Below are 11735 nucleotides of genomic sequence, written 5' to 3'. Positions count from 1 at the left end.
CGAGGTTGGAAGGACACGTTCTGTCGAGTTGGTTGCAAGCTACACAGGCCGAATGAAATGGAGTCGTCGAGTTGCTTCGGTGGGTGGTCATATTAACTAAATAATCCAGTGTACTAAAAACCATTTGGAATTGTTCCTGTAGCTTATTACTGAAATTGGTGTCGTCACTTGATAACACGACGGCAGTTAAGGAAGTGTAACGACGCCCACCAAACAGACACGAAGCATGGCTAAACACGTAGCTACAAGTGTAATTAAGTAGTGCCTAAGAAACTTCCTGGCAGATTAAAACTGTTTGCTGGACCGAGACTCGAACTCGGGACCTTTGCCTTTCGCGGGCAAGTGCTCTACCAACTGAGCTACCCAAGCACGACTCAGGCCCGCTCTCACAACTTTACTTCTGCCAGTACCTCGTCTCCTACCTTCCAAACTTAACAGAAGCTCTCCTGCGAACCTTGCAGAACTAGCACTCCTGAAAGAAAGGATATTGCGGAGACATGGCTTAGCCACAGCCTGGGGGGTGTTTCCAGAATGAGATTTTCACTCTGCAGCGGAGTGTGCGCTGATATGAAACTTCTTGGCAGATTAAAACTGTGTGTCTCGGTCCGGCACACAGTTTTAATCTGCCAGGAAGTTTCATATCAGCGCACACTCCGCTGCAGAGTGAAAATCTCATTCTGCAAGTAGTGCGTAAGTCTGTGTTCAGCGTTCCAAGCTGGGCTGAAATATTTCTCCCATTCTACCTATTATGCCATTGTTTTAGTCTGCCCTTTAAATGTGCGCCGATATTATTCTTGCTATTCTGACTTTTATGCCATTATTTTAGTGATGATTTTACAGGATTGTGTAACCAAATTTTAAGAGACGTGAGTGCCCAAGTAAGCAACGGAGGTTAATTCTCTTGGTTTCATTTGTGGGCTATATCGTTGCAAGATATTGATAACTACACTAATGCTCATAAATTAAGCATAATGCTGGTACATGGTGAAACAACGCTCTTTGGGGTTCGGTTTGCGGGTTTAAATCACCTCGGGGTATGACCATGCGGTGCATTTGACCTGCGGTCGTAGCTCTGTGGCGCTGGCAGCAGTCCACATAGGGGTGTTGGTGCATGTCAGAGTACGGTGCAGCGAGTAAGAGTGCAGACGTTTTCAGACGTGCTAATGGTGACTGTGTGTTGAAAATGGCTCAAAGAACACATATTGATGACGTTATGAGGGGTAGAATACTAGGGCGACTGGAGGCTCGTCAAACATAGCAGGCCGTAGCACTGGCCCTCCGTGTGCCACAAAGTGTGATCTCAAGATTATGGCAACGATTCCAGCAGACAGGAAACGTCCAGGCGCTACAGTACGGGACGTCCACAGTGTACAACACCACAAGAAGACCGATATCTCACCATCAGTGCCCGCAGACGCCCGCGGAGTACTACAGGTAGCCTTGTTCGGGACCTTACCGCAGCCACTGGGACAGTTGTCTCCAGACACACAGTCTACAGACGCCTGAACAGACATGGTTTATTCGCCTGGAGACCTGCAAGGTGCATTCCAATGACCCATGGTCACAGGAGAGCCCGTAAAGCCTGGTGTCAAGAACACAGTACATGGTCATTGGAACAGTGGTCACAGGTTATGTTCATGGACGAGACCAGGTATAGCCTTAACAGTGATTCTCACCGGGTTTTCATCTGGCGTGAATCAGGAACCAGATACCAACCCCTTAATGTCCTTGAAAGGGACCTGTGTGGAGGTCGTGGTTTGATGGTGTGGGGTGGGATTATGATTGGTGCACTTACATCCCTTCATGTCTTTGACAGAGGAACTGTAACACAACAGGTGTATCGGGACGTCATTTTGCACATGTCAGCCTTGTCAGGGGTGCAGTGGGTCCCACCTTCCTCCTGATGGATGATAAAGCACGGCCCCACCGAGCTGCCATCGTTGAGGAGTACCTTGAAACAGAATATATCAGGCGAATGGAGTGGCCTGCCTGTTCTCCAGACCTAAACCCCCTCGAGCACGTCTGGGATGCTCTCGGTCGACGTATCGCTGCACGTCTTCAAACCCCTATGACACTTCAGGAGCTCCGACAGGCACTGGTGCAAGAATGGGAGGCTTTACCCCAGCACCTGCTCTACCACCTGATCCAGTGTATGCCAACGCGTTGTGCGGCCTGCGTACGTGTGCATGGTGATCATATCCCATACTGATATCGGGGTACATGGGCAGGAAACAGTGGCGTTTTGTAGCACATGTGTTTCGGGACGGTTTTCTCAACTTATCACCAATACCGTGGAGTTATAGATGTGTCGTGTGTGTTCACTATGTGCCTATGCTATTATCGGCAGTTTCGTGTAGTGAAACGTTGTGTGGCACCACATTCTGCAATTATCCTTAATTTATGAGCATGAGTGTAGTTTTGTATCTCGTGCCTCAGAATATTGTCTGCCGCTGATGTGTTTTATGTTGCAGATAATTGGCAGTGGCAGACGCGAGCAAACTGGTATCGGACTACCACGGTGGCAGAGTGATATTTAAGGCCCTGCTCCCTCCCACGTATGGGGTTATGTTGTTACTGTCCTGTAATTCCATCCTTCGTGGAGAGTTATGGTTTCTGAAGCTCAATCGCAGTGCAAAGTTGAGTACCTTTCTATTGCATTTCCTGTCCCGTGGATTTCTTGTATTGGTTAAAATCTTTTAGTGTGCTCGCGTCCACCACTAATTCTCATGTAGAGTGGAAGCGGCCCCTGTTAAGTTTTTCTTGGGAAGATCTTCTCGTTATAGTCAAGTACTGCAATCGTACGAAGCTGGTATATGCAAGTAGTATTGTTCTAATTAATTTGAAGTTGACCGAGCAAACTGTAAAAATATTGGGTGTTGTTGAGCTCAGAACTTTGGTGTGAATTAGTCATGTTAGTCATATTTTATGAATCAGGATTTTATGAGCATTGTATTAGTTAATGAAAAGTTGGCCGAGTAAACCTTAAAATTTTGGTGTTTGTTGAACTCGGAACTTTTAACTGGGATAGTTATGTAGTCATATTTTACGAGCATGCTTTTATGAATATTGTGTTTCAATTATTAAGACTTGGCCAAAGAAGACTTAAAACATTACTGTCTGTTGAATTCCGAACTTGTATGAGCTGAAAAGATAGATAAAAGAGCGTCCATGTAAGTGATGAAGTAGGTGTGGTTCATTTGTCAGTCATGTTGAATTAATTATGGGTCCATGGACATGGTTTAAACTAATGTAAGTGGTTGAAAGAAAACGATATGTGGAAGATATCTTGAAAGATTTTGGTGTTCTATAACACAAGCTTCGTTGTAATTATGGTTATTGTGAATGTATTATGAGCAATGTTTTTGTAATAAAGAAGTGTGTGGCAACTACAACTGATTTAGATTGTAATTTCGGTGTGTCCTAAGGGAACCACTAGACAGACACCTTTCGCCACTAGTGGCCGCCCAGTTGTGGTATTGGCTTTCGAATCCCAGCCTTCGTCACAAATGAACGGCTGTCAGCGTGGGTATGTGAACCAGGCACCGGCTATAAAGGCACATACGCGGCAACTTTCGCTGAACGGACGTTGATGATTCACTGCCGGTAGCCCGTTGGTTCATCTGGGTGGTCAGTTGCTCAAGAGCTGCACGTCTATTCGTCCGTAGACATATCCGTAGCCGGTATTCACCCCTGTCATCTATTCCCTGTGGTGCACCGCAGTTACCTTAGCGCCGGTTATGGATACCGCCATTTTGCAATGCGCGCTATGCTTCAACCACGGCGGCTCGCGAACTGTTGAGAAACTTAGCGATTTCGGAAACGCTACCACCTTTGGCCCGAAATCCAATGATCATTCCCTTTTGGAATTCAGATAAAATGATCTGTTCCCGAATTACGACAACTTGCTGCGCTGTATCCACATCTTGATCAACTAATAGAGCTGCCACCTGCTGTCCGTGAGTCATTATTGCGCTTTGTCATCTAACATAGACGGTCGTCACGTTGCTGGGTTGTGTGTACAAGGAGGTCCATTGATCGTGACCGGGCCAGTTATCTCCACGAAATAAGCGTCAAACGAGAAAAACTACAAAGAACGAAACTTGTCTAGCTTGAAGGGGGAAACCAGGTGGCGCTATGGTTGACCTGCTAGATGACGCTGCCATAGGTCAAACGGATGTCAACTGCGTTTTTTTAAATAGGAACCGCCATTTTTTATTTCATATTCGTGTAGTAGTTAAAGAACTATGAATGTTTTAGTTGGACGACTTTTTTCGCTTTGTGATGGATGGCGCTGTAATACTCACAAACATATTGCTCACAATTTTAGACGAACAGTTGGTAACAGGTAGGGTTTTTAAATTAAAATACAGAACGTAGGTACGTTTGAACATTTTATTTCGGTTGTTCCAATGTGATACATGTACCTTTGTGAACTTACCATTTCTGAGAACGCATGCTGTTAGACTGTGATTACCTCTAAATACCACATTAATGCAATAAATGCTCAAAATGATGTCCGTCAACGTCAATGCATTTGGCAATATGTGTAACGACATTCCTCTCAACGGCGAGTAGTTCGCCTTCTGTAATGTTCGCACATGCATTGACAATGCAATGACGCAGGCGTTGTCGGTGGATCACGATAGCAAATACCCTTCAACTTTCCCCACAGAAAGAAATCCGGGGACATCAGATCCGGTGAACGCGCGGGCCATGGTATGGTGCTTCGACGACCAAGCCACCTGTCATGAAATATGCTTTTCAGTACAGCTTCAACCGCACGCGAGCTATGTGCCGGACATCCATCATGTTGGAAGTACATCACCATTCTGCCATGCAGTGAAACATCATGTAGTAACATCGGTAGAACATTACGTGGGAAATCAGCATACATTGCACCTTTAGATTGCCATCGCCAAAATGGGGGCCAATTATCCTTCCTCCCATAATGCCGCACCATACATTAACCTGCCAAGGTCGCTGTTGTTCCACTTGTCGCAGCCATCGTGGATTTTCCTTTGCCCAATAGTGCATATTATGCCGGTTTACGTTACCGCTGTTGGTGAACGACGCTTCGTCGCTAATTAGAACGCGTGCAAAAAATCTGTCATCGTCCCGTAATTTCTCTTGTGCCCAGTGGCAGAACTGTACACGACGTTCAAAATCGTCACCATGCAATTCCTGGTGCATAGAAATATGGTACGGGTGCAATCGATATTGATGTAGCATTCTCAACACCGACGTTTTTGAGATTCCCGATTCTCGCGCAGTTTGTCTGCTACTGATGTGCGGATTAGCCGTGACAGCAGCTAAAACACCTACTTAGGCATCATCATTTGTTGCAGGTCGTGGTTGACGTTTCACATGTGGCTGAACACTTCCTGGTCCTTAAATAACGTAATTATCCTGCGAACGGTCCGGACACTTGGATGTCGTCGTCCAGGATACCGAGCAGCATACGTAGCACACTCCCGGTGGGCATTTTGATCACAATAGCCATACATCAACACCATATCGACCTTTTCCGCAATTCGTAAACAGTCAATTTTAACACGGGTAATGTATCACGAAGCAAATACCGTCTGCACTGGCGGAATGTTTCGGGATACCACGTACTAATACGTTTGTGACTATTACAGCGGCACCTATCACAAAGCGAAAAAAGTGGTCTAACTAAAACATTCATATTTCTGTACGTACTACACGAAAATGTAATAATAAATGGGGGTTCCTATTTAAAAAAAAACGCACGTGGTATCCGTTTGACCTATGGCAGCGCCATCTAGCGGGCCAATCATAGCGCCATCTGGTTTCCCCCTTCAAGCCTCACTAATTTCGTTCTTTGTAGTTTTTTCGTTTGATGCTTATTTCGTGAGATATTTGTCCTGGTCACGATCAATGGACCACCCTCTATACAAGGTGTGACTGGTATAAATACAAATATGTTTATATGTGATAACTTAATATGTACACGCATGAGTGAATTTATTGTTTTCTTCTTTGCGTCGAGTACAAACACATTACAAATTTAATGTTTTCTGCGTGGTTGTTAACTGTACCTTTATGTGGACTACATCTGTCAGTAAAGACTATCCCTTTGCATACACGCTCCCACACTTCAACATCTGACCTGCTGTGCAGGGGAAAAACCTTTAGTAACTTGCTCTTGCCATACATTCTTGAATGTATTAACCAACACAAATCATACGGCATGTGTTGGCTATACTTATTGGTCTGCAAATAACGTAAATGTTGACGGGATTTTGTTGAGTACACCGACCTCAGTCACCAACACAAATATCTGCACTTAAACTCATTCCACCCTGTGTGTCTCCTAAGAGCCGTCAGACACATTTTCTCTTGTATTTTGGCAGATATTTTCAGTTTCGTTTTTGCTACGTATAGCCGGAATCAACCCAAACAATTCCTGCTCATCATGTGCCTCAGGCGACGCCCAACGTTGATGGAAAGCGTCGGTTTATTTCCCATTACAAGCACAATTACTTTTTAAGTGGAATTTTACGTGCTCATTCGACGGAGATGTCCAAAATAAGTATCGCGTGATATTCGTTTTGTCATTATGTATTTGCAGGGAGAGCAGAAGACGAAAAATGAGTAGTACACCAGCAGCGATAACGCAGCGCTGTCCTGGTCCGCGCTGACTGCTACCGCCATACAGAACTGCAGCTAAGCCGCTGTTGGAGTGCTGATTATTCTTCGTGTTTTACTGTTCCTGTTAATACTACTACTACTACTACTACTACTACTACTACTACTACTACTACTACTACTACGACGTGATCAGGCCCAGTGGACCGCACGCATCTACACGTTTCCTCCTCCACTGTATTCTGTCCATTGCTGCTATCCTCCATCCGTCCACATCTATTGACACTTGGTTTAAATCTTCATGGAGTCCATCCCTCCAACGCTTCTTGGGTATTCCTGGCGGTCTCTTTCCTGTAGATGAGAAATCCAGGGGCTTTCGAGGCCATCTGTGATCCTCCATCCGGGCCACATGGCCGGCCCACTGCATTCGTTTGGCTTTGACAGTTCCTGCTAAGTTGGGCTGTGAAGCATCGCCAACTCTCTTGTGGTTCCCTTTTTAGGTATTCCACGTCGACGTCTGCTCGTAGATACGTATCGTTGGTAGGTTTTCCGGCTTTACTTCCCGACGTGACAGCGACGACTCTCCGATGAGGTGCGGGCCTTGTGTTTTGCTATTACTGCGAATCTTGTAAATATCGCTTTTATTTAGTAATTTGACCGGCTAAAATCCGTTTAATGATTAAGACAGCCTGCGCCACCTTTCGGAGGGAGTGGGGACGTCAAAGAGTCACAAAAGTTCATATTAAGCAGTCCGTCAAACACGTAAACGTCCACTTCAGTTAGCGTGTTAGTTAATGCCAACGTTTTCCGCTAGATGGTGCTGACTTACTGCTGAATAGCTTTGGTTCCGTAAAACCTTCAATGATTAGTACTAGGTAAATGAAATAAGTACAATACTCTTGTATTTCAGTTTCACTCTATATTCAAGGATTAAGAAGGTGATGGATGATGGTCTATTTAAAAGGTTCCTAGCCTGGAGGAATCTAAATAGTCCGCAAATGCCGATATGCACGGGCTCTACGTCCAGATTCGCAACTAATGGCACACGACATTTTCAAAAGTCCACACGTTAATATCTGAATACCGGTACCTCTGTATTCACTCGTATCAGCAGATAATTTGAGTTTCTGTCGTCTATATGTCCGTAAAGTTCCAATCTAGCACTAAATCCTAAAATCCCCTTAATACTCCGTTGCTACCAACAGTCAGAGATCGTACACTACATCACTTTTAATCTTCGTAATATTCTAACAGTTTATCGTGAATCTTAACACGATAAAGTCCAATCTAATTATTGTCACGCTGACTGACTCGGGTTCCCCGCCCTTTAACGAAACAATCAAGGAAAAAAGGCGGCAATAATGACGATCAGGCCTTTTTATAGGTTTTTCATTACAAGAGTTTAACGTCACTGCCTTCTCCATGACGGAGCTTTCGTGGCTTTGCTGTACTTAGACGTTAAACTACTTGCTGATATACTATAATTTTGATCTGCAATTACCGAACTCTGATTCTACACTATTTTCCCCTCTAAAAATTCTATTCTTAATTTTAAATTATTCTTTCTATAGCTTTTATCACTGTAAACTGAACCGAGGTGTTAACAGCTGCTGGTATAGCTCCTCAAGCTCTTGGTTGTATCTGATCCTCCATTCCCCTGCATCTGCATCCAGAACCGGACCGAAGATCTTCCGAAGCACTTTTCTCTCAAAAACGAGGAGCTTATGGAAGTCTTGTTTCCTGATACTCCATGTGTCACAGCCAAACAGAACAACAGGCTGAATCAGGGTTTTGTACAGTCGAATCTTGAACTGTCTGGGGAGATATCTGGACCGCAGCAGCTGTGCTAGGCTGTGGTAATCTCGATTTACCGCTTGTATTCTGGCATTGATCTCTGCTTCACATGACGAGTTCCCAGTGAAAAATGCCCCTAGGTATTTGAATTCATGCACTCTCTTGTAGGACTGGTCCCCAACCTGCAGTGACTGTCGATGACCAGCAGTCTGTCAATCTGTTAATACACACAGATAAAACGAATAACACACTAGACTAATTTGCGATCGCTCTGTCGATTGAGCACATAGAATTCCCATTGAAACATAATTTTGTTTGTAATGGGAAACAAAACGAAGATTTCCGTCGGTGGCAGACTTCGTATAAAAGGAGTGATTATCGGGATTCTCCTGGGCTGACTCCAATTACATGTTGCAAAAACGAAACTGCGAATGTCGTCGAAACAGCAGAGAAAATGCGCCTGACGAGCCTAAGAGAGACCTCCGGTGTATACAGAATATTTCAGAGTCGTTCCATCAATCATCTGGCGGTGATGGATCACGTCGTGGGAAACAACTTTCGTAGAGACAAAATGGTTTCTGACGTATCCCGGCCTTTGGGATTCGCCGGCTCTGGGACGACGGGATTTCACCGAAGTAACCGAATCTACTAACCATAGGTGCTGCATACTACTTACCCCAGTAAACTGACAGAAAACTTTAAGAATCAATGTCTCTAACCGGAGGAAGATATTTTAGGAGCGAACAAATAACTTTAATTTTGTTAGGCGTACCCTCTGTCTCGCGGAGCGGATGGCTGGATTATACGCAACAACAAAGGATGTGCATGCCGCAGAGAGCCTATGCCCTGCCGCCTCTCAGGGACACAGCCAGTACAAAAGGACGCCTAACGTCGCCGGGGAGCGCCAGCGAACATTTGATCTCCAACAATAGTTGTTCCCCATGACGTGATGTATCACTCCAAGACGTTTGGTGCTACGACTGTAGAACACGCTCTATATAGGGTATTAAAAATGTGTTGCGCATTTTGAGAGTATTAGTATGGATCAAAACAAGACAAATATGTCCAGTGAGCATATGCTTTAAAACGTGAGCCCTTCAAGCTATGAGCACTCGTTCATCTTTGCTACTGTGAAACACATTGAAAGACGGGCACTCGTGCGCTCGCGCATTTGTGTATGTGTGTGTGTGTGTGTGTGTGTGTGTGTGTGTGTGTGTGTTTGTGAAGAATCACAGACCTCTTACAGATAGTGAGAAATAACCGCTGATACTTTGAATCTAGTCAGAATGTAAATTTTAATGCCCAAAAGGACAAACTCAGTAACGCGATTTGACAGGAAAACAAATCTAAATTACCAGACAGAACACAGTTTCATAAATACAGTGCAACGAAAAAGAAATGAGAGCCTGCATGTCTAAGATGCATAAGTGGCACGTTAATGAATGTTTTCATGAATGAAATAGATTAATTTAAACATGCTTTCCGTTTATAGTGTCCAGTATGCAATGGGGAAGTCTCCCCTGTTGTGTACACAAAAATTCAGAATACAGAAAATGGTTGGGTATCAGAATACGTGGTTGCAACCATAATTGTTTTCGTTCATAACATGACATAACATGCCTCATTGCAGTAGCTAGGAGCACAGCATACGGTGTCCTACCTTATCATCATCTGAAACGTAATTAGTAAGGTCCTTCATAGCACGACAAGATGGCGGCCCACAACCATGGCACGTTCAAATAGATAAGTACAAAGAATGTTGTGAGTACAACAAAGAATATACTCACTTTAAAGACAACAGGAAAACTGTACAACCCCTTAGGGGCAGTCCATCCTACATTCAGCTTTATAGATCGAGGCAACATCATCTGAAATATGTTATCCTGATTCCTTTAAAAATTTAACCTTACACTCCATGAAGAGTTAACATACGTGACTTCCTAATAGCACGAAACTGAATAAAGCACTCAGTGATGTAATAATCAGCTTTCAAGCATTTAATGATCGGCTACATTCGCGCGTAGTAACGCAAACAAGCGCCCACAAGCTAATCTCGCCAGGCAAAGCTAAGCTTCATCACAAGAAGATAAATTGAGTTAGTCTCACCCAAATTTTATAAATTGCAGCGTCCGTTCAATGTCGTGGACCTCGGCAGACAAAAGTGACTCCCTTCTCATCATCGGAAACACAGCACAAAGTGCTTCTTCGTCTATACCTCTTTTTCTATACCACACCAGCTTCAGGCAAGAAATGATCATGAGTAATGGCTAACTACTTCAAAACAAGCAAGACCACGTGTTCCACACCTGTGAGCGATTGCTACTCATAGAGAGCAAAATCGACTCGCCAAGGACTTAATTTGTCACAGTGACCAAGCAAAGAGGTCGCTAAAGAGCTCATACTGATGTAGCTATCTGGTTACACAGGATCTCAGAGGCTGCAGCAGATATAAGCATCGCGGTACACAAAAAGACAAAATAGGCCTATACTGCGAGGAACTGAATATCCAGACCAACAGGCAGATTTCAGCATCCCTTCTACTGCAAACTCTTTATTACTGCGAACCACCTACAGAATGCAATAAACAAGTAAGGAAACATTACTGCGGTGTTGTCCGTGGATACAGCATCCAGTAAACACTTGTTAGTGTTGTTACTGTGAACTGTATTGACAATTCTGGGTAAGTGCAGCGCACACATTAGTTCTGATGGAAGCAGATTGTGTTTTGATAAGTATGAAATGCCTTTAAACTGTAGTTTTACCTTTGCCCTTACCAGCGTAACAGAAGGCCATTAACCATGCGTGGACAAGCACACTTGACCTTATGTTGCGGTCTGGCAAATGTAAGCAACCATCTAGGCCGTATCCTGTATGCTGAAAAATATGCAAAACGGAGAGCAGCATGAGCACAGTCATTCAGCCGTCTTTTCCAGCGACCACCAGACTCCGACTCCGTAGCTCCAACAGCGGCGTACTGTGGCAGACTTCGCACCATTCGTACTACTGCTGTGCAGAAGCGAGTGCTGCAGCGAACGGAAGAACACACTGAAACGAGGGTACGTAGAATTTCAGCATGTATCAATGTTAGGTATCCTCCAGTTTGGGCGATCATGAATGAGCAGTTGCTGTATCCGTATCATGTATAGCGTGTTCAAGCCCTTCGGCCACAAGATTAATCCGGCAGAATGGAGTTCTGCTAATCACTGTTGCAAAGATGTGGTGAAGATTCACTTTTCACAACACAGATACTGTTCACAGACGAGGCTGGTTTCATGAGAGATGGAATTGTGGTTTTTCATTATCAACATCTGCGGGCTGTTGCAGATATACAC

General features: G+C 44.4%; 1 non-coding gene across 1 annotated transcript; it reads right to left on the bottom strand.

The window, feature by feature from the left end:
* Positions 1-295: 295 nt before the first annotated feature.
* Trnas-cga lies at positions 296-370 on the bottom strand. Its single transcript has one exon. It is a non-coding gene; the product is annotated as a tRNA-Ser (tRNA).
* Between the last annotated feature and the right edge of the window lie 11365 nt (positions 371-11735).

The sequence above is a fragment of the Schistocerca americana genome, chromosome 7 (assembly GCF_021461395.2).
Source record: "Schistocerca americana isolate TAMUIC-IGC-003095 chromosome 7, iqSchAmer2.1, whole genome shotgun sequence".
Lineage (NCBI taxonomy): Eukaryota > Metazoa > Arthropoda > Insecta > Orthoptera > Acrididae > Schistocerca > Schistocerca americana.
This window is presented reverse-complemented; position numbering and strand designations above follow the sequence as displayed.